This window comes from Amblyomma maculatum, chromosome 5, assembly GCF_055883805.1.
Source record: "Amblyomma maculatum isolate TAMU_Amacu chromosome 5, ASM5588380v1, whole genome shotgun sequence".
NCBI lineage: Eukaryota > Metazoa > Arthropoda > Arachnida > Ixodida > Ixodidae > Amblyomma > Amblyomma maculatum.
In genome coordinates this window covers 24,248,485-24,268,625 of record NC_139348.1, presented here as the reverse complement: position 1 = coordinate 24,268,625, position 20,141 = coordinate 24,248,485, and the positions used below count along the sequence as shown (strand labels likewise).

Sequence of the window (20,141 nt, the reverse complement as noted above, 5' to 3'; positions counted from 1 at the left end):
CCACCGAGGTGCGGCGGGAGGTCAAAACAGACCCCACTAGGTGAGGCCGTAAGAGAAGAGAAGCGCGCTCTCCCTCGAGACCGGCCTTGGTACAGCACACTGAATGGTGTGTCATCTTGTGTACCACATATAGTTACAGTTCATTGGTGAAGAAAATACAGAATGCTGGTAGTGCCCCTATTTTCCCTGATGGCTAAGGAGCCGATGCTGTATTTGCTAACCTGCTAAGTGATATACTGAGCATGCAAGCTTACAGCTTCTGTGCATCCAGGTAGCAGCAGAAATGGCTCACCTACTGAAGCACGCACTGAATAAGCAGGATATAGAAAGTCGAGCTCAGATTCCAGCTTTATTGGAATCATCGGCAACTGAGATTTTCCTGCGATGTCCTTGCCGGCTGGCCTCAATGAAGAAGCGCCGCAGATGTTGACGGCATGACTGAATTTGTACTTCATCAGGCACATCTGTTTTCGGATGTTTTGCTATGTACTGCATCAGACAATCTGAAAAAAAGAAAACACATGTATCTTTTCAATTCTCCTTCATCAGCCCATGCAATGCACAAATAGATCTTGCATATGGCTATGCAAGTGGTAGTACACAAAAATAGCAAAATGAAACATGGCAGTTCCATTTTGACACAGCCCTGTAGCACTGTGCATGTTAGAACAGTGGTTTTCAGCCATTGGACCCCTTGAGATGGGGGGGAGACGTTTCGATAGCAGGTCACACAAATTTGAGTCAAGGCTATAACTTAGCCTCTAAAAGGCATGCACTCGATAAGCCACACCATGGCCTGCAGAGGAGATGGGGGAGAGGCAACATGCTGGCACCGGTGTGCATGCTGCTGAAAGAATTTGGCTCCTCGCAGCACTGCGCAGATCGCTTGGTAGATGCTTTGCATAGATGCCCAGCCAGCAGTGCAGCCCAAGTTTCGAGTTTCAAAGATGCCGGCGTCAACGAACCTGGTAAACTGTAAACACTCTCTCGCTTTCTACCTCTCGAACAAGCTCTCAATTTCTGTAGTCCTGAGTTTATTTCGCTTTGAGAAACTGCATTTTGCTTTCAACCTCCATGCTTAACATTTTAACCCACTGCAAAAAATTATTGATGACCTAGGCAGGAGAAACAGAAAGGTAGGTCTAAAGATCAACACGCAGGAGACAGAAGTAATGTTTAACAGCCTCGGGAAGGAATAGCAGTTTACCAATAGGTAGCGAAGTACTAAAAGTAGCAAGAATATATATACTTAGGACAGGCAGTAAGAACAGATCTAGACAACGAAAGGAGAATAACGAAAAATATGATGGGATAGGGTAGATTTGGTAAGTACTCGCAGATAATGACTAGAGCTGAACCAGGATAATTCGAATTATGGTTCCATCAAACTCGTGGAATATCCCCTTGAAAACTCCATGCAAAAGTATAGGGAAGCTGCGTCATACATCGAACTCCAATTTCCCTGGTCCTTCCCCAAAGACTATCGCACCACCCTCGGCAATTTGATGCGCGACGTTTTTCGAGCCACGCGCGGAAGGAATGAGAGAGAACAGTTTGACGACGGCTGATCTAGAACAGCGCCGCGGCCTTTCCCCAAAGACGCGCGCCTTCAGCCCACCACCGTGAAGTGTCACTCATGCGGTTAGCACTTTATATTTATATCTGGGCCATAGCAGCCGCTTCTTGATGGATGGAAAAAGCAAGGTGCCCCTGTGCTGTCCGATATCAGTGCACATTAAAGAGCCCCAGGTGGTCGAAATTTCCTGAACCCGCCGCTATGGTGTCTCTCATAGCCTTAGCCACTTTGGGACATTAAACCTAAAGAGCCAAACCAAACTTACATCTCGTGATATAACAGGTAGAAAATGCAGTGAACCATATTTTTTGCATAAGTATGTTTAATTGCTTAACTATTGTATTGGTCATAACTGAAGGCCAAAGGTTTGCTGAAATATAGTCACAAAGTTCACTTCTGCCTCTTTATTTGGTATTGTTCATTTCAAACATGCATTCCATGTTTGTTTTAATTTACAGAACTTTCTATGTGCTTTTGTATACCATAGCTGAACAGTTTGCACACACGGGCAAGACAGCCAGCAGGCATTAGGTGCCGCCCCTTGGTCAATGCAAGGTGTGTCATTACAACTCAGGCTGCTTCAGGCCAAGTGGATCACCACCACTAGTCACATTAGACTATTGCAGCAGACACTCAAAATTATGCAAAGTTAAGGCTGGTGCACAGCCTACAAAATTCCATATCATGCACTAGGCAGAAGCTGATGTTCAAAAATGCTGCCTAGGGTCAAAAGAAGGTGTACATTAACTTAGCCTGACAGTGGTGCAGCACTCAATGTCAGAAACATCTTCACCTCAATCCACAATTTATTGTTGCTTGACAGAGTGAACATCTTTTTTCATAGTATATGGCTACGCAAGCTAAAGTAAGTAGGCTGGTTGGTTTATAAAAGAGCTGTGAAGAAGGGTCTAGGGCAAGTTGGAGTTTGCAAGCTGAGCCAATATTTTGACAAGAGAACTTCTCATCTGGGCAGTTCAATCATTACTGCAGGGTTTAAATGCACCTTTGCTTCTGTACAAAAGCCAGGTAGGGAAGAGGGAGGGCTAGAAAGAACTCTGAAAATCAAGTACCACCAGAATGTCATCCTTCTGAATACCACCAACGAATTCACTGCGCAAAAGGTAGCAGCAGTTACCTCGTTATTCATTCAAGCCAAAACTCATATCATCCAATCTTGCATGATGGCCCCCGTGAATTCGTACCGGGACGTAATTCACGAAACTGGGAAAGGTCTTTCGGAAACCGAACATTTATAAACTCTTCAACCGCGGCATGCGACGATCCTTTCCACTTGCATGATGAGAAAGACCAAGTCAGTGCTAATAACGTTTGAAGGCACCCATGTACCTTGACAAATTCTGTTCTGTCATGTCTTGTACAGATGCAAGCTTGAAGCAGGGCTAGGAGTGAAAGAATATTTCCTTGGGTATCAATTTCTATGAGCCTGCAACCTGTGACAAGGTGACCTAAAACGAAAATAAAGAGTGGCAGCAGCAGGATAAGCTACAAGAAAACCACCTGAAGCAGGTTGGATTATGACACCTGTTTCTTGAAAGGGTACGGACAGGCATCGTAAAGAGATCTAACAAGATATATGGCCACAAGGGAATACTGAGCTTTCCAGAAGAGGGCAATAGAAAAAAAAAAGCAAATCAGAGTAGACTACACCTGCCTAGCGAGACATTATCTGAAGAAAAGGATTCAAGTGGAGCCAAAGCAGTGGTGACAAGGAAACGTGTTTAGAAAAACACTTGCAGCTTTGCTGTTGTCTGAAGAAGAAGGGGGGAGGTAGTGGATTTTACAGATGCTGAGAATAAACTGTACAATTAATGCTTTATGGGAGTGTTGTCCCTACTAACTATAGTGCAGAGGGAATGTATGTAAGGAATTCTAATTTTCCTTTCGAGATATTTGCACTACAGTAATCCCTCGTTATAACGATATCATTTTATTCGAAATATCTTTCGGTCCCGACCCAAACGCATTCATTTTAAGCCGCATTACTCGAAGTGCACGAAGAGCTTGACCCGCTTACAGCGAAGTGGCGAGCGGAGGCATCGCCGAGCGGCAGCGATGCTTTTGCTCATACAGGCGCAACAGCATGAGGCAACAATCCCTGGAGATGTGTCATGCAATGGCAATGCCAATGCCTGTCGTTGCTGGTGGCGCACACCGCACGGAACGATGGGACTCGGGACTGCGCTACTACACTGCGATGCCGACTTCCATTGCAAGCAGTGACTTTCTCTTGCTCCTTTCGAAAATTAACAATATCAAGCCACACTATCTTTTTGTTTCCTTTACTACCCTACCAAGCTTTTACTGAATTGTCTCAATGCACTCATATGCACGCATCAGACGAAGGGAGCATCTGCAGGTCCTTCGCTCAAACCGGACTATGAAAACAACCTCCCCCCCCCCCCCCCAAAAAAAAAAAAAAAAATCAGAAGTTGAGTACCCCTTAAACCTGCTTTAAATGCTGAGTCATTATCTACCTTGAATTATACCTTTTTCTGCTACTGCCACTTTTTATTTTCGTTTTCAGGTCACAGGGTTCACCGGTTCCAGGCTCATAAATTCATACCCCGAGGAAACATTCTTTCACTCCTTGCCTTGCTTCTTTCTTCTCCCTCTATAGCTTTCGTTCTTCTGAGGCAAAAGTGCCTTTAAACCCTGCTAGTTATGATGGTGCTACCCAGACAAGGACAAGTCCCCTTGTCACAACACTGGCTCAGCTTGCGAACTGAGGCTTCTCCTCTACCCTTCTTCAGTGCTCTTTCATACTCTGAAGCCATCTTTCTCAAATTCAGCCTTGCTTGGTTCATGGGGTTTAAAGCACCAAAGTGGCTCATGCTAAGATGATCTAAGTACTAAGTACATATCCTAAAATACTGAAAATATATTCAGTATAATAGGATTTCTACTGGGAAAGTTCACTTACTTTTGAATATGTCGACTAAAATGGCATGGTGTGCTCCATGGTAGTTGAGCCTGCAATGTAGCAACACGCTTTCGCAGTTAGGCTCTGGACAGCAGCTCTTTCACGCATCCAAGGTGTTCCAGCAATTTCCAGGACCAAATCGGTGTTGAGTGGCACAAGCAGCCCAGCCATAACCACACCTGCAGTTATAAAGGTGGCTCTCAGGCACATTGCAAGAATGATACAGAAAACTTAATAGCTTGAAAATGCCATGCACAGTGGGTTCATAATGTAGCAGCTTTTCTATAGGCATAGCTAATAATGTGCACTTACAATGCATACAGGAAGAACCCGAGATTATTCTGACAGAACAGTGCAGTAACCACAATAATAATACATCCTTTCTTTATGGCCATTCCATGTTGAATGCATCTGGATGCTTGACCCTCTCAATGTTTTTTTTTTATAATTTGCAGCATTTACTACAGTCAAAAGCCATTTCCCTATCTAGGGGTTAAAGATCCTATCATGTGATAGCCTTTTGAATTTTTCTGACTACTGTACGACTGTATTCATGGAAAACTCAGTGGCTATGCAGTAAAGGCTACACAAAAAAGGGAAGAAAATAGGCTTTTGCCCCCATACTGTCGGGACAGCAAAAAACCCGCACCATCCTTTCAACCTCCCCTCATCACCTCTTCCCTGAACAACCCACTGTCAGTGGCATGGAGACAAAGGCTGGACTCATTCCCTTTCTTGTGTAGCCTTCGCTGTCAAACACAAGAAAGTTGTCAGGGAGTTAAGTGTCCATAAAAATAAAAAAAAAAACTTTAAAATTTCTGAAAAAAAAAAATGTATATGAGCTGTACTTCTATATTATGCATGAAGAACTTGTCACTGCAAAATCATTCATTATCGATTTAGTTTTTTTTTTTCAGTTCAAGGTGTCATCTTTAAGCTTTTAAAAACTCAGCTCGAAATATCTGAGTATTATGAAATCTTTAGCCAGAACATTTACTACTCCAGGATGATCTAGATCTGAGCTAGTTGTTTCATGTCAAAGTTGAAGCTATAGCCTAACAGAAAAAGACACAAGGAATACGAAAGTACATGAGGCTGACTAACAACTAATCTTTGTTCAAGGATGCAGAAGAATATGAAAGCAAAAGGAAGAGGGTAAAGAAGTGAAGGGCGTTAACACGAAAAATGCACTCAGTTGTCACAATGAAATAAATGAAGTCAATGCCGCAGGATAAGAGCAGAATATAAAAAAGAAAATGTATGAACATGGGTGCTGTAAAAGGCCAACCTGGAAGAGATTAAATCTAAAACCAATGCGTGAAGAAATGTGGCTAAACACAAGCGACAACAACAAAAAAGGGGGGGGGGAGGTTGGGGCGGCTAGAAGCACAAACAAGAAAACCAACTTAGTCAAACACTAGGGCACTAAAAACTTGTAGGACTGTCCAAGACATTTCTGCTCTTCTTCAGTAGGTGCCACAGAGGCCATGCTAATAGTCATTAATTGCCACTGCTTCCAGCACGTTTTGAGTTACCTGGGTGCTCTTCCTAGCCAAGCAGGTCAGCTCGTGCACCAGTGGGCAGATCCTGTGGGCTTGCAATGCTTGCAGTGCTGAGATGTATGCCCCCCTAAGCGTTTTAATGTGCTCAAAGGTTAATAGTACTGAAAAGGTGCCCAGGTGCGATATGCGTGGTTGTGAAGTGGTGTTGGCTTCAGGTTTCCCATCTAGTGTGGTAAAGTGTACGTAAAACAGATTGGTAGGTGCTATAATGAACGAGCAAAGAAGCACGCAAGGTATTCCAACAATGCTTCTCGGGAGGGGGGCATTTGTCTCAACACTGCAAGCATTGGGAGCCCACAACAAGAATGTGCAGTGAATGCAGGCAGCGCTGGAAGCGGTGGCAATTATTGACTACGGGGATCTTCATCAGCACTGTCTTGTGGCACTCGTCGAAAAGAAGAAATACCTCGGACAGTTGTACAAGTTTTTAGCACCCTAGTGCTTGACTAAGTTGGCTCTCATTGGTGTCTCCAGCCATCACCGTTCCACCCACCTTTTGTTATCGCGGCGCTGGTGTTTCAGCCGCGTTTCCTCACATTGGTTTTAGCTTTAATCTCACGCACGTCATTTTTTTGTGTTAATAATGCCCCACATTCCCTCTCCCTTTCACGTTTATATTCGTCTGCACCCTGGAATAAGGATGAGTTGTTGGTCAACCTTGTGTCTTGTTGCCTTCCATATGAGTGTGTTTTTCTGTTAGGCTATAGTTTCACCTTTGATATGTACTATTCGGGAAGAGACTATTTCCCCTCAGTTTCAATAAATAACTTACATGAAAAACACCAAACGTGCAAGCATTCTGTAGTGTACTGAGTATTCAGATGAAAATTACACACTAAGAAAATTACATGCGCACACAGAAAACACGAAGTTTGCTTAGCAATTTGATATGATGTGTGACTGCTCATGCACATTTCAGGTTTAGAATCAAAGCTCATGAAGTCATGAACCTGAGAATAAAGAAGTTTGGCCTCAAAAAGCTGAACTGTAGCCAGCATATGTATTTGTCATTCAACTTTATAAACACCATGAATCCACATTCACTCCTCCTTTCCTAAACTTTGTTTCAAGCAGGAAAAAAAAAAGGGAGCACGAGCAGTCACACACAGCATGTAAGGTTGACTAGATAAGCAAACTGTAACATGTTCGGCTGCAGACACGAGCAAAATGCAGTTGCAGCGTTACAGCCTTGTCAAGTGTGCACTCCCTCAGAAAGTCGAAAACAACTTGTATCAAACTGCACTCCAGCTGTCATCAGCCACCACAAATATGCTGAGGCCTTGTCTCAGCTCCAGAGGCCAACACTTTGCAATGCCTGCGTCAGTTTAGGGCATGCTGTTGAGCATTCGGGTTAAGCATGCTGATGGCCCTAACAAAAGTAACATGAGTATGTCTATATTAATCCAGTAAACATACATGATGCAATTGAGGCTCACAATAACACACCTGTCCAAATAACAATGACCCAGCAAAACAGTACTGTCAGGTCAGCTGGCACTGTACCATGTTACAGACTGGAGTAGCGATGTGCCCAGAAATGAAAGTAGCATCCATGCAGTGCAGACCTTGAATGGCTGGAAAGTGCAGCTTCCAGCATGAACCATGCCTGCAGTCTTTGTTACACAAAGATCCAGCTATGAAGCTTGGGAGACGGACTCCATCAGATGCCAAGTTTTAACACCTGCATGAAGATGTATGGTAAAATTGGTGCATTTTTTTGCCTTTATGTCAGATGAAATAAAACTAAACAAGGCAATAGCTGCACCTAAAGGTATATTTCATATGGCAATAAAGTTTTTCTAGTCCTGCAGCAATATCAGTATGGCAGAGAGACAACGTGCTGGGTCGATAAAGAAAATTAACCTCAAGCAAGATAGTTAAACGTATTAGTACTGGCTCCCTACAAGGAAATTCAAATTTCACATTCACACAGAGGTTATTACAAGACATTTTCAGGCTGCTGCGTGGCGTACTACTAATGTGCCGCATGGCCTTAAACTTGTTTCCCCGCATTAAACTCTGAACTGTGAATTTTTTCTTTTGTATCCCTTGTTACGTTTCTCCACCGAGAAGTGGGACAGCTGACGCGACCACCGCATAGCAACAGGCAGAACCGCGAGCGGATCGGCCATTTCGACGCCGTTCATCGGCCGCGCAACGCTTCCTCCCGCCGACAAGTCTCAGCGTGTTCCGGCCACGCGCCAAATGTGTGTGCGTGCGTGTGTGTGCACAAGCTGGCCAAGCCTGGAGATCGAGGGAAAGTGCGTCGCCCTCTCCTGTCTGCAGGAGGTGGAGGAGATGAGGTCGGAACACCTGCGATTGAGTCATTCGTCGTGAACCAACATGTTTGGCTCTCCCTTTCCTGTGAGGGTTTACCCTTTCCCTGTGAACTGGAAAAACTATAAAAAGCAGCGGCAGACTCCGCTGAGATAGAGACTACTTTGACGCGCCGTAGGCACCACGCTAGACACCAGCTGTGTGAGAGTGTCTGTAATCTCTCCGGGTCAGCTTCTCTGCCCGTATCTTCTCGATGTTGTAGTAAAGGTTGTTTCGTTAAAAGACGCCTCGTCTTTGCTGGAACCGTTGATGCCGTCCGCCGTCCACGGAGCCGCCAGGCCAACGCTACCGAGGGGCCGCGCGCCGCAGCGGTACGCAACCCCGGCACTCGCGACCCAAACCTAACAACTGGCGTCAGCGGTGGGTTGAGCACGCGACACCAAATGTAACACCCTGTATGTGCCAGAGCACCGAACGAAGGTTGAGAGGATGCCTCAGTTTGCAAGTCGAGCCACAGTTCTATAAAGAGGACTTGTCTTTATTTGGGCAGCTAGACGAAGACAAATCCACTTGTCGAAATGTTGGCTTGGGTTAAGATCTGAGGCTCCCCTTCTACCCCTGTTCAGTGATCTTTTAAACTGTGCAGCCACCCTGTATGTGCCAGGCATTTGTCGAGACCTTACCGCAGTTGCTTAAGTAGTTTTCTACGCTCTAAACGCCACTTTCTTGAGATTAGCAAAATCTAATAGTTTGTTAACTGGAACCAGCACACTACACTAATGTTAGTTTGGCACAGTCTTAAAATAAATTAATCTCCAAAGGTGAAAGCATAATTAAATTTTGTGCTATTTGGTTCAGGCCTTTGTCATAATCCTTTTTCTCACCTACCGTTATTTTCTACGTATAATGCCTCGTGTAAACCTGCCCATAGCCCAGAATTCCATGTTTCAGTGTTTGCAAATAAATATATTGTGAGGCAATAGAACGCACCAGCAAATTCACCTTTTTACTTCAGGTAGGCCGAAGCAGCAGCTACCGACTAGCCACAGCTTAGCAACACTTCGTCTTCTTCGCACGACCCGATGACCGATGATGATTACGCTGAGATGAAGATGAAGGTCACTCACAGTGCTTACAACATTCCCCCTCCGGAACGAAAGCGACCATCCTGGTCGCAAATTAAATCTTAAGGTCGGCGGTTAAAGGGTTTCAAGCGCGACACGTGCACAATCTCGGTGCCGCGACACCGACGATCGCGAACAGGCGATGCAGGTGTGATGAGATAGTTTACAGGGGAAGTTTGTTCCAGAACCGTGTACGGGCCAATAAAACGGCTCAGAAACTTTTCACACAGGCCGGGGATGCGAGTAGGTGTCCAGAGTAGCACTTCGTCTCCAGGGCGGAAAGACACTGAGCGATGAGTCGCATCATACGTGCTTTTCCTGGAAGCTTGAGTGGCTTCAGTTTGAAGGCGGGCACGATCACGGCAGTGGGCGATACGAGACACGAACTGTTCGTGGGAAGGCGCGGCAGAAGGAGTAGAAGCTGTGAAGAAAGATGCTTCGAGGGAGAAGGTAGGATGGCGGGCATAAACAAGAAAAAACGGAGAGTAGGTGGTGGTTCGTTGAACGGCAGTGTTGTAGGCGAAGGTTACAAAGGGGAGTAAAGAGTCCCAGTTGTTGTGCTGAGGGTGAATGTAGGTGGATAGCATATCAGAAAGGGTGCGATGAAAGCGTTCTGTGAGGCCATTGGTCTGAGGGTGGTAAGGAGATGTAGTTTTATGCACCGTGCCTGAAGCATTAAGCACTGCGGCGAGGACGGTGGAGAGGAACGACTTGCCACGATCGCTAAGGAGGAGGCGAGGGGCGCCGTGGCGAAGAAGTATGGTGTGGAGGAAGAAGTTGGCGATTTCGGAAGCGGAGCCGGAAGGAAGTGCTGCGGTTTCAGCGTATCGGGTGAGGTGGTCAACGGCAGTAACGACCCAGCGGTTGCCAGCTGGAGTCAAGGGCAGGGGTCCATACAAGTCGATTCCGACGACTTCGAAAGGTGTGGAAGGACATGGGAGAGGTTGCAAGAGACCGGCAGGAGGCGACGTAGACCGCTTGCGTCGTTGACAAGGGATGCAAGACGCTACGTATTTTAATACTGAGGTTGAAAGGCCAGGCCAGAAGAAACGACGTTTGATGCGGTCGTAGGTTTTGTGGTACCCAAGGTGACCTGCGGTGGGGTCGTCGTGAAAGGCTTGTAGAACTTGAGGACGCAGGGAAGAAGGAATTACGGGAACCCATGTGTGGCCCAGTGGGCTGTAGTTGTGCCAAAATAATGTGCCATCCTGTAACTTGAAATTTTTGAGCCGACGACGGAGACGGGCATTTGGAGGTCTAATAACACCGCTGAGACTATCAATCAGCTTTTGACAGTAAGGGTCAGCACTCTGGTGGTGAGCAAGATTGCAGTGTATATCTGGCATGGGAGCAATAGAGGCGGCGCTCAAAGACTGCATAACTGTAGGGTTTAAATGGCTTGACTCCGTTGGGACAGGAGAGGAATGCGAGGACATGGGTTGCGACGGCAAAGCAATAGGGCAACGAGAGAGAGCGTCGGCGTCCTTGTGCTTCTTGCCCGATTTGTAAGTGACAGTAAAGTCGTACTCTTGAAGGCGGAGGATCCACCGCCCGAGACGACCGGACAGATTTTTCAAAGTGGATAACCAGCATAGGGCGTGGTGGTCAGTGACGACTGTGAAGTGACGGCCGTACAGGTAAGGACGAAACTTCTGAACAGCCCAGACGACGGCGAGACATTCTTGTTCGGTAATAGTGTAGTTTTGTTCCGCAGAAGTCAGAGTTCGGCTCGCATAGGCAACAACATTTTCTGTAGAGGTGTTTTGGCGTTGCAGAAGGACAGCGCCAATGCCATGGCTACTGGCGTCGGTGTGCAAAATTGTCGGTGCTTTATCATCAAAATGGCAGAGGACGGGACCCGAAGTCAGAGCACGCTTCAGAGTTTCAAATGCTTCTTCGCAAGCAGGAGACCAGATGAAAGGCGTGTCGTTGTGAAGAAGCGCATGTAAAGGTGAGGCAATAGAGGCGAAATTGCGGATGAATCTGCGGAAGTATGATGCCAAGCCGAGGAAACTGCGGAGATCTTTGACCCGAGTTGGACGGGGAAAGTGCAGCGCAGCAGCGATTTTTTCAGGGTCAGGCTTAATTCCTTCGCTTCTTACGAGATGGCCAAGAACTTTAATGGATTTTGATGCAAAACGGCATTTCTTCGTGTTTAGCTGTAGGCCAGCGCTGGAAAGTGCTGTCAAAACTTCATCGAGACGAGTAAGGTGATCAGGAAATGACGAAGAAAAAATGACGATGTCATCTAAGTAACAGAGACATGTTTTCCATTTGAGGCCGCGGAGAACTGTGTCAATCATACGCTCGAATGTAGCAGGAGCGTTGCAGAGTCCAAAAGGCATTACATTGAATTCGTATAAACCGTCCGGTGTTGCAAAGGCGGTCTTCTCTTTATCATCTTCATTCATGGGGATCTGCCAGTAGCCTGATCTTAAGTCAAGGCTGGAGAAAAATTGGGCACCTTGCAAACAATCGAGGGCGTCGTCAATTCGAGGGAGGGGATACACATCCTTACGAGTTATTCTGTTTAGAGCACGGTAATCTACACAAAAACGAACCGAACCGTCTTTTTTTTGCACTAGCACAACAGGCGATGACCAGGAACTAGACGATGGGCGTATGATGTTGCGTGCAAGCATGTCAGCAACATTTTCCTGAATAACTTTGCGCTCGGTTGGAGAAACACGATAAGGCCGGCGTCTAACTATGCTTGATCCGTCGGTGAGTATGCGATGCGTTGCTGCAGCGGTTTGACCCAGTGTGCCGGAATTGACGTCGAACGAGTCTGCGTGCTTGTTCAATACAGCGAGCAATGCGTCTGTCTGGTCTGTTGTCAGGTCGGTGCTGATCGTGTGGCGAAGTGCTGCACTGAGCGAGGCAGGGGATGAATCAGAGCGATCGGAGGTGGAAATGGGAAGAAGTGTGACAGGCTGGGCGGAAGCAATTGATGCAACAGTAGAGTCGCGTCGCAGAAGAATGGGCTCTGATGTGGTGTTGAATGCGGCGAGAAGAGAAGAACCGCTGGAGAAGCGAAGAAGGGACACGATGATGATAATACCTCTTGACAGGAGACGAGGGCTGGGTGTAATCAGGACGTCGCCATCGGTGACGGCGTCAGAAGTCACAGATAGAATATCTTCGTTGCCCGGATAGAGGACGTGATCGGCAAGCATAACTACACGGGAAGAAAGTGGTTCTCTATCGGCAAGAATGTTGCATTCAGTGACTTCAATAGTGGGAGGGGAACACGTAATGACTGCTGAGGCGTTTTGGAGGAAATCCCAGCCGAAGATGAGTTGATGGACACAGGAGGATAGGACAGCAAACTCAATGAAGTGCAAGATGCCATCAATGGTGACTCGGGCTGTACACGCTCCACAAGGGTTAATATTCTGTCCATTTGCAGCACGTAAAGGAGGACCGGTATAAGGTGTGCGCACTTTTCGCAGTTTTAAACACAAGTCAAGTTTCATAATAGAAATAGCGGCGCCGGTATCAATTAAAGCTTCCAGTTCATGTCCCTCAAGGAATACAGTCAACATGTTTGATGGGAGCAGAGGAGGAATTGGAGCGACGACAGGCGGTGCAGTTTTACCTCCGGAAACTGCACAGGTTAGTTTTCCGTTTGGCGGGCAGAAGCTGAAGATGGAGGGCGAAGGGGCGACGAAGTCCGGCGAAAGGGTGACGGGGAGCGACGACGCGATGGCCGTGCTGTCCTAGACCGGTCAGGAGAAGTCGACGGGGAGGAAGAGGGACGGAGGTCATTATCGGTGTAGTACTGGCGAGGAGGAAGCTGGTAGGCGTCGTCACGTCGAACGTACCCATAGCTCGCACGCTCATCTCGCAGTCGTCGGCGACAAACGCGTGTTACATGGCCGCGGATTCCGCAGTAGAAACATACTGGACGAGGTGGGAGAGGCCGCCAATTACCATACACCGGTGGTCGCGGGGACAGGGCGGCGAGGCTGGGTGGGACAGGCGCGTGATGGACAGGAGGACAAGGAGGAGGAGCCGCAGTGACTTCAGCATACGTCGGAACGTAGGGAGGGGCTGGTGGTTCTGTAGCCATGGGACGATTGAGTGAAGTAAGCTCCTCCTTGATAATGCCACGCAACCCAGTAGATTGAGCAGGTGGGCGTGAGAAGGCAGGAACCGACGAAATATCATTGTGGAGCTCTTCCCGTATTATAGATCGTATGATGGTGCGCAGATCAGTTTCGGGAATTTGGCTCGGATCCCAGGTGTTGTTGAGGCGGCGCGACTGTAGATAGTCAAGTCGCTGGCAAGTGGCACGAATGTCTGCCACCGTGACGGGATTTTGGGCAGCTAGAGCTGCGTAGGCAAAAGAGCCAATTCCTTTTAAAATATGTCCGACACGTTCAGCCTCGACCATGCCATTGTTAACTCGCCGGCAGAGGGCGAGTACGTCCTCAATGTAGGATGTGTATGTCTCTCCTGGAAGCTGCACACGGGTCTCTAGCTTCTTTTGAAAAGAGGCCGGACCAGCACCAACAGTTCCAAATATCTGGCGGATCTGTGTCGTGAATTGAGGCCAGTCAGGAATGGCGTCCTCATGGTTGAGGAACCACGTCTTAGCCACGTCACTCAGGTAGAATGAGACGTTGAGTAGCTTCATAGAAGCGTCCCAACCGTTAAAAGCGCTCACCCGATCGTACTGTTGTAGCCAGTCTTCGACGTCGTCACCGCGGAGACCGGCGAAAACCGGAGGGTCGCGCTGACGTGAGGTAACTGACCAAGTTGGGTGGGTCAAATGGTGCTGAGCAAGTGCACCTTGGGACGTCAGTGGTGCAGAGGTGGCATGGGCAGCCGTGGGATGCCCATCGGTAGCTACAGGCGCCGGAACGGTGAGAGCAGTGGGATGTGACTGCGCCATGGCGGTTGATGTGCCGCCAAGAACACGACCGGAACGGAGCTCCAGGGGGTGCCGCGTTGAGGACGCTGGGATCAGGAGGCACTTCCACCACTTGTGAGGCAATAGAACGCACCAGCAAATTCACCTTTTTACTTCAGGTAGGCCGAAGCAGCAGCTACCGACTAGCCACAGCTTAGCAACACTTCGTCTTTTTCGCACGACCCGATGACCGATGATGATTACGCTGAGATGAAGATGAAGGTCACTCACAGTGCTTACAATATACGTAGTGTAGCAACAAATCATAACCACGAGAGTGCACCCGTCAGTTTATAGTACACAGCCACGTGCCAATGCTAAGGTGCATACCATGAATGAAATTACTACGATTATTAGGATCATTTTTCCAATTATAAACATACGAATTCTGAAATATGTTAGCAGTAAATAAAACACAAAGTTCTGGTAACCGCGGTTACCAAGTGCCAGCTGGTGCCAGCTGCAGTTGTATTGAAAACCTCTTCCATAAAATCATTGCGGAGGTAGCCGACTCACCATTCCTTCAAAATAAAGAAAATGAGTTCACGTCCTGACAAAATATTTCGTCCTCACCTTATATCGAGTCGAATTTAGCACGCTGCTTCTCAGTACGAGCCCTCACAAGCCGCCGAGTTGTACGCGTTTGGGGCTTATATGTGGCTATCGTCAACGCGGTGTTCAGAATCGCTCACTGGGGGTCTCTCAAGAAGCGCGAAGCAACAACTCATGTTCCTGCATAAATAGATACGCGCTGTCAACTAGCTGTGGCCCTCTCCGTTTTTATTCTTCATACGCTGTCAAAATCAATCCCTGCTCATTCAATGTAGCCCACAACGGTCGCTCGAGAAATTGCACGTGCATTTCACTCCGCGACGCGCGATCCAAAGTCTGTAATTTCCACATTTGTACAATGCGCTGTGTCAGATTCGCTTTTTCATTTTTGCGTCCAGTACCCTAGAGCCCAGCAAGAATGGAATGCGAGCGGAAAATCAAACCAACGGGCAAAATACTCACCGGCTTTGCTAGTGATGACAGCACCGCGCTCGTCCTTACGCCGTTACTTTGCTCCGAAGACGCTGGCCCGGGAAAAGTGGCCATCTTCAGATTCAACCGTACAAGTACATCATACAAGCATACAAGCTTACGAGCAGTGTATTTGCAAACAGCAAAGCTGCGTACACAGAGAGTATCGCGGTTACCGCGGCCGTTGCGCCCACCTACGTCGCAAGCCCATTTTTCGACCACATTTTTCGTGACCGGTTCGCCAAGTGGCCGTTAAGTGTCTCTTACTCACTCATCTTTTTTTATTTATTAACTTCTCCAATGGCTTACTATTTGAAATATTACGCCTTTTCGACGCCACTCAATATTTTAACATTATTTTAAAGCTAATGGGTTCGAAATTAGAAACAATTACTATTTCTCACTCTGTTTCTTTTATTTTAGTGTATGGTATGCAGCGCTAACTGACAGCGGTAAAATTATGAACTAAACTGCAAGCTACAGACGGCGCGCTTTGAGAGGGATAATCTTGTTACGGTGGGTTTGGCAATCCCCGGTCAGCTGATTTTTGATCGCACCCGTATAAAATGTGTAAACGTTTGTGATACTCTGAGTGCAACGTCGCAAGTGACAACTGAAGCGACCTGCCTTGCCGTCGGAACACCAAGAAGCTTCATGGCGTGTGACAAGCTGTGTACGTGCGCGTGTGCATGTCGTGTCAAATGGCCTAGTGCGCTGGTATGGAGGCGCCACTGCTCCGGAACAAGTAGCGCCACCTCCAGCCGGCGCACCCATATGTGGTATGTCTGCTCGTCGAAGAGAGGCGGCGGAGTGAACGCGAAGTCTACTCTTCTCGGCAGAAACCTTGTGAGAAGAAAACTTTTGTCGGTCATTTCCTGCCTCATGTCACACGCGTACATAACAAACACATGTACCATGTGTGCGTGTTGAAAAATAAACCAAAAACAAAGCGAAGAAAGCCGCTACCCATTCATGCCGTCTGGGAGACGGCCGCCGGCGCTTTGGGCGCAGCGCATCGTCGGCGCGCGAGCGCTTCTGCTGGCGGCTCTACGGTTTTTTTTTCCTTTGAAGTAGGAATTCGGAACCCGAACAATATGGCACTTTGAAAGTAAAGACATAAATAAAACAAAAACTAAGCCAGTGTGCAATGCGCAGCACTGGCTTTTTCCCTCGGTGGCAGTGTATGTGGAAGCGGCATGCTAGACCCCCCAGAAGCGACAGCCGAGAGCTGGGCTCCGTTGGTCAATAGAAAGGCTCTTTAAAAAAAATCCACGGGACGAGCAGGCTGTATATGGAGATGTACCCTAAGGCGTCGGGCCTTGCGTGCACGTGCTTTTTCGGCGCTCGGCAGTTCTACCGTAGTTTTTATTTTCTACTCGATGCGTCGAAATAAGTGGTGACGGTTCAGTGCGCGGAAAAACAGCCATAGCTGAGCAAGCTCCACAGCGCGTGCTGTTCGGGGGATTTCGCATGATCGGGAATGTTGAGACTTGATTTAAGAATAACTGCTTGGTGCGCGGTCAGAAACTGTACGAAGCCAGCACGTGCGTGGAGTGCGCGGGGAACTTCACAGTGCAGAAGGGCCCTCGGATATCTTCAGAAAATGCGCTAACGAAATGAAAACCGCCTTCTACGAAGTCAGCTTGGAGGTAAGTTTTATTCGGCCCTTTCGGCGTCTTTTCACAACATATGTAATTCATTTTTTTTTATGTAGTTGTTGGCAAACCCACGCAATATGACGGGTGCCAGTTCCATCTGCAAGGCCAGGTGCCACTGTTAACGATGCGACACATCGCTCTCGTATGATTTCCAAGGAAACCGCAAAAAAAAGCAACAACTTGATTTTCGATTGCCTCCCAACGGTTTTTTTTTTATACCTATTATGACACCCATAAACACAACAGCAGATAGAGCTCTTAGTTTAAAAGGACGTTTTCTGTTTGCGGGGAGCCATGAACGTGTGTGAAGTCAGCAAGCGCGCACTCCTGCAATGTGCTTCGCTCTCCATGTCGTGCTTCTACGTCTTTTACGTCAGGCTAGGCTTCCCAAAAGCGAGCACCGAGAACAGCTGGAAACTATCATTAGGAAGTCGTTAGAAAAAAAAAAAAGCTCCCGTTGGGCAGGAAGGCTCCGCGCTCTCTACAACACAGGCTGTGTCCGAAGACCTGCCAGCGCTGGTTACAACAACTTTTAGTAGTTACAACTTTTAGAGCTCGAGTTGGGTCCAGAAGTAAAAAAAAAAGACCCTTTTTTTTTGGTGTGTATTTTTCGCGTGTTGCGCGCTCGATACAAACAAGCGATCGCTCGTGCATGCTTGAAAGAAACCTAGCGTCAAGTACTGTACAAAAAAAAAAAGAAAAGTGGGAAATGCGCAGCCGAAACGAAAAGCAATGGGTGCGATATGAGATTCGAAATGACTAAGTAAGCACAGGCCCTTGTTTTAGTCGCTGTTTATTTTTTATTCTTACGGGGAACCAAAAAGAAATCGGAACACAGCGTCGGCGCTGCCCCCGGTTGCGGATCCAGACAGCCGCCTTTTACAGCGGCGCCTCCCAGACGGCGCCACATGTTCGGCCAAAGCTGCAGCGCACCAGGCCCATAGTGGTGTACGATCAGCCTCAAGCATGCCACGCTAGCCACGCGAGAAGCATCCGTGTTTGTAGATAATCCGTGTTTCAGCGCGCGAGCGCACGTTTCGTACGATCGGCCACAAGCGTGCCATTCATTAATAAGCCGATGCGAGGAACCCCCGTGTTTGTAAATAAATAAGCCGTGTTTCTACGTGCCTGTGTGCGTGTCGTGTACGATGGGCCAAGTGTGTCACTCATCCATAAAACGAAGCGAGAAACGCCTGTGTTTGTAGATTGGCACGCAGCAATTGTATGTGGGGAGGGCACAGTGAAGCGGAAACAGCCATTTCGAAGCTTTCCTCGAGTGGCTGTCTCGTCTGGAAGAAAGTGCATGAAGCTGTGTTCGGAATTTGGGCTTGGAGCGGCGAAGATCGCACCTACTGTTTAGAAAAAAATTATAAAAAAAAACCATTGGTACGTTTGAAATTTTGTATTCGCTGCCGGGAGGCAGTGTGCGTAATTATTTATAGCTACATATCTTATTGAAGTAGAATTACTTCACGGAAGTGGTTACTTGAAGGCGGAAAAAAAAAGAGTTCAGCATCAAAACGATTCCTTTGTAGCTTCATTGGTTTGTAATGTTCGTGTATTCAACTCTGTGCCCAGGGCAACAGCAGCAAGTGTGCATGGTGGGCAATGAAGATCAAAACTGCTGACCGTTTAGGCCACACTTGTGTGGATCCAAGTTGGAAATTGAGCCTTAAGCGCTTACTAAAATCTGAAACATTGTGAAAGCTGTTTTGCATGGTTGCGATCGTACTTGACAAGTCTGGCAATCCACTACCTGCCTGCTGGCAACTTTGGGAAAAAAAAAAAGAAACAGTGCATCGTGAGAGTATCATTGGAAAACTAAGTTATGCCAAACAACTGACAGCTGCTAATAGTATTAACCACTTGTAGTTACCCAAGCTTACCGATTTCACGATGTTTGCAAAAGTGGAGCTATCCATTAACTTGCGATGCAGGATGAATAAGCAAGCACTTGGTTATGAATGCAAGAAGAAATTTCGAAACTGTAGTGTGCCATTAGTTCATTCATTGATCTTATGCTTTCTTACACAATTCCCACTTGCACTGTTTCTCCTATTCCTTGAAGTTCAGTTTAGAAAAAAATTGTCAGCTTGATACCGCAAGTATGTCATTAGGTTGGCTTGACCTTCATAATAACACATTAATGTCTGCTTTTAAATTACCTCGTAATTCTGCTATACAGGTAGATGATGCCTCTAGGGTGTTGAAATCACAAATCTGTGCCCCTAACTTGAAATATGGCCTGATCAAACTCAATCATTTCACATGCCGGTTGACCCTTTTCTTTGCTTCACAGTCACTATATAATTATTATTATTACTATATTATTAGGGCGCTATATTATTTGCATAGTCGTGCTGTTCGCACTACCGAGGCAAGAGCAGAAAGTCTACTTCATAGAAGTGAACTGTGGGGCTGCAATTATGCTAACAAAGTAAAGGACAGGACAACAAAAATATAATGAACACAGGTTGCCAAGCTCACCTTTGTTTTTTAACCTCCTTTGCTCTATATGATTACTATGGTCAGTGATGTGTGCAGTATAAAGTGAAAGTTTGTACAATTCCCAGATACAAGGCATGATTGCAGGGTTTCGAACAGAAATGAGAGTTCCTCTTTGCTACGCTTAGCTCTCTCTGTATTCAGAAAACAACTTGACTGCATTGTTTGTTGTCTTTTCGACAGAGGCACTATTGATTGCAATTCAAGTTATCCAGCGAGATTGTTTGATTAGCTTTTAGGCACATATTTTAATTCAGCATATGGCTGCATTCTCACTCTTATTCTGTTTAGATTATAGATGAGAACGAGTCGGTGGCGGAGGGCTATATGGGTGCTGTAATGCTTTCAACAAACGTCGAGTACAACCGCATGCATCTGCCTTTTGTCCTGTGCCTTATCTTGGTACGGTGAAATGCAGGAAATGTAATTCACCACAAGTTATAAAGCACTATTAGTTATTTCTGATGGAATTCTTGAGACGGTATTTTCTCGATAGTTGGTCGTCATCTTGTGAAGCAAAAAAAAAACAGGCCATAGCACAATTTTTGAGCTTGGCTGTG

The 20,141-nt window shown here is 46.8% G+C and overlaps 1 long non-coding RNA gene across 3 annotated transcripts; it reads right to left on the bottom strand.

Annotated features, from left to right (window-relative positions):
• Positions 1 to 330: 330 nt before the first annotated feature.
• LOC146187872 (uncharacterized) lies at positions 331 to 15,475 on the bottom strand. 3 transcript variants are annotated; one of them, XR_014707451.1, is made up of 4 exons: positions 15,410 to 15,475; positions 7,645 to 7,760; positions 4,518 to 4,696; positions 331 to 503 (listed from the first exon to the last, which is right to left on the bottom strand). It is a non-coding gene; the product is annotated as an uncharacterized LOC146187872 (long non-coding RNA). The 3 variants fall into 3 exon arrangements; XR_014707452.1 differs by lacking the exon at positions 15,410 to 15,475 and adding an exon at positions 14,969 to 15,075; XR_014707453.1 differs by lacking the exon at positions 15,410 to 15,475 and adding an exon at positions 14,912 to 14,934.
• Between the last annotated feature and the right edge of the window lie 4,666 nt (positions 15,476 to 20,141).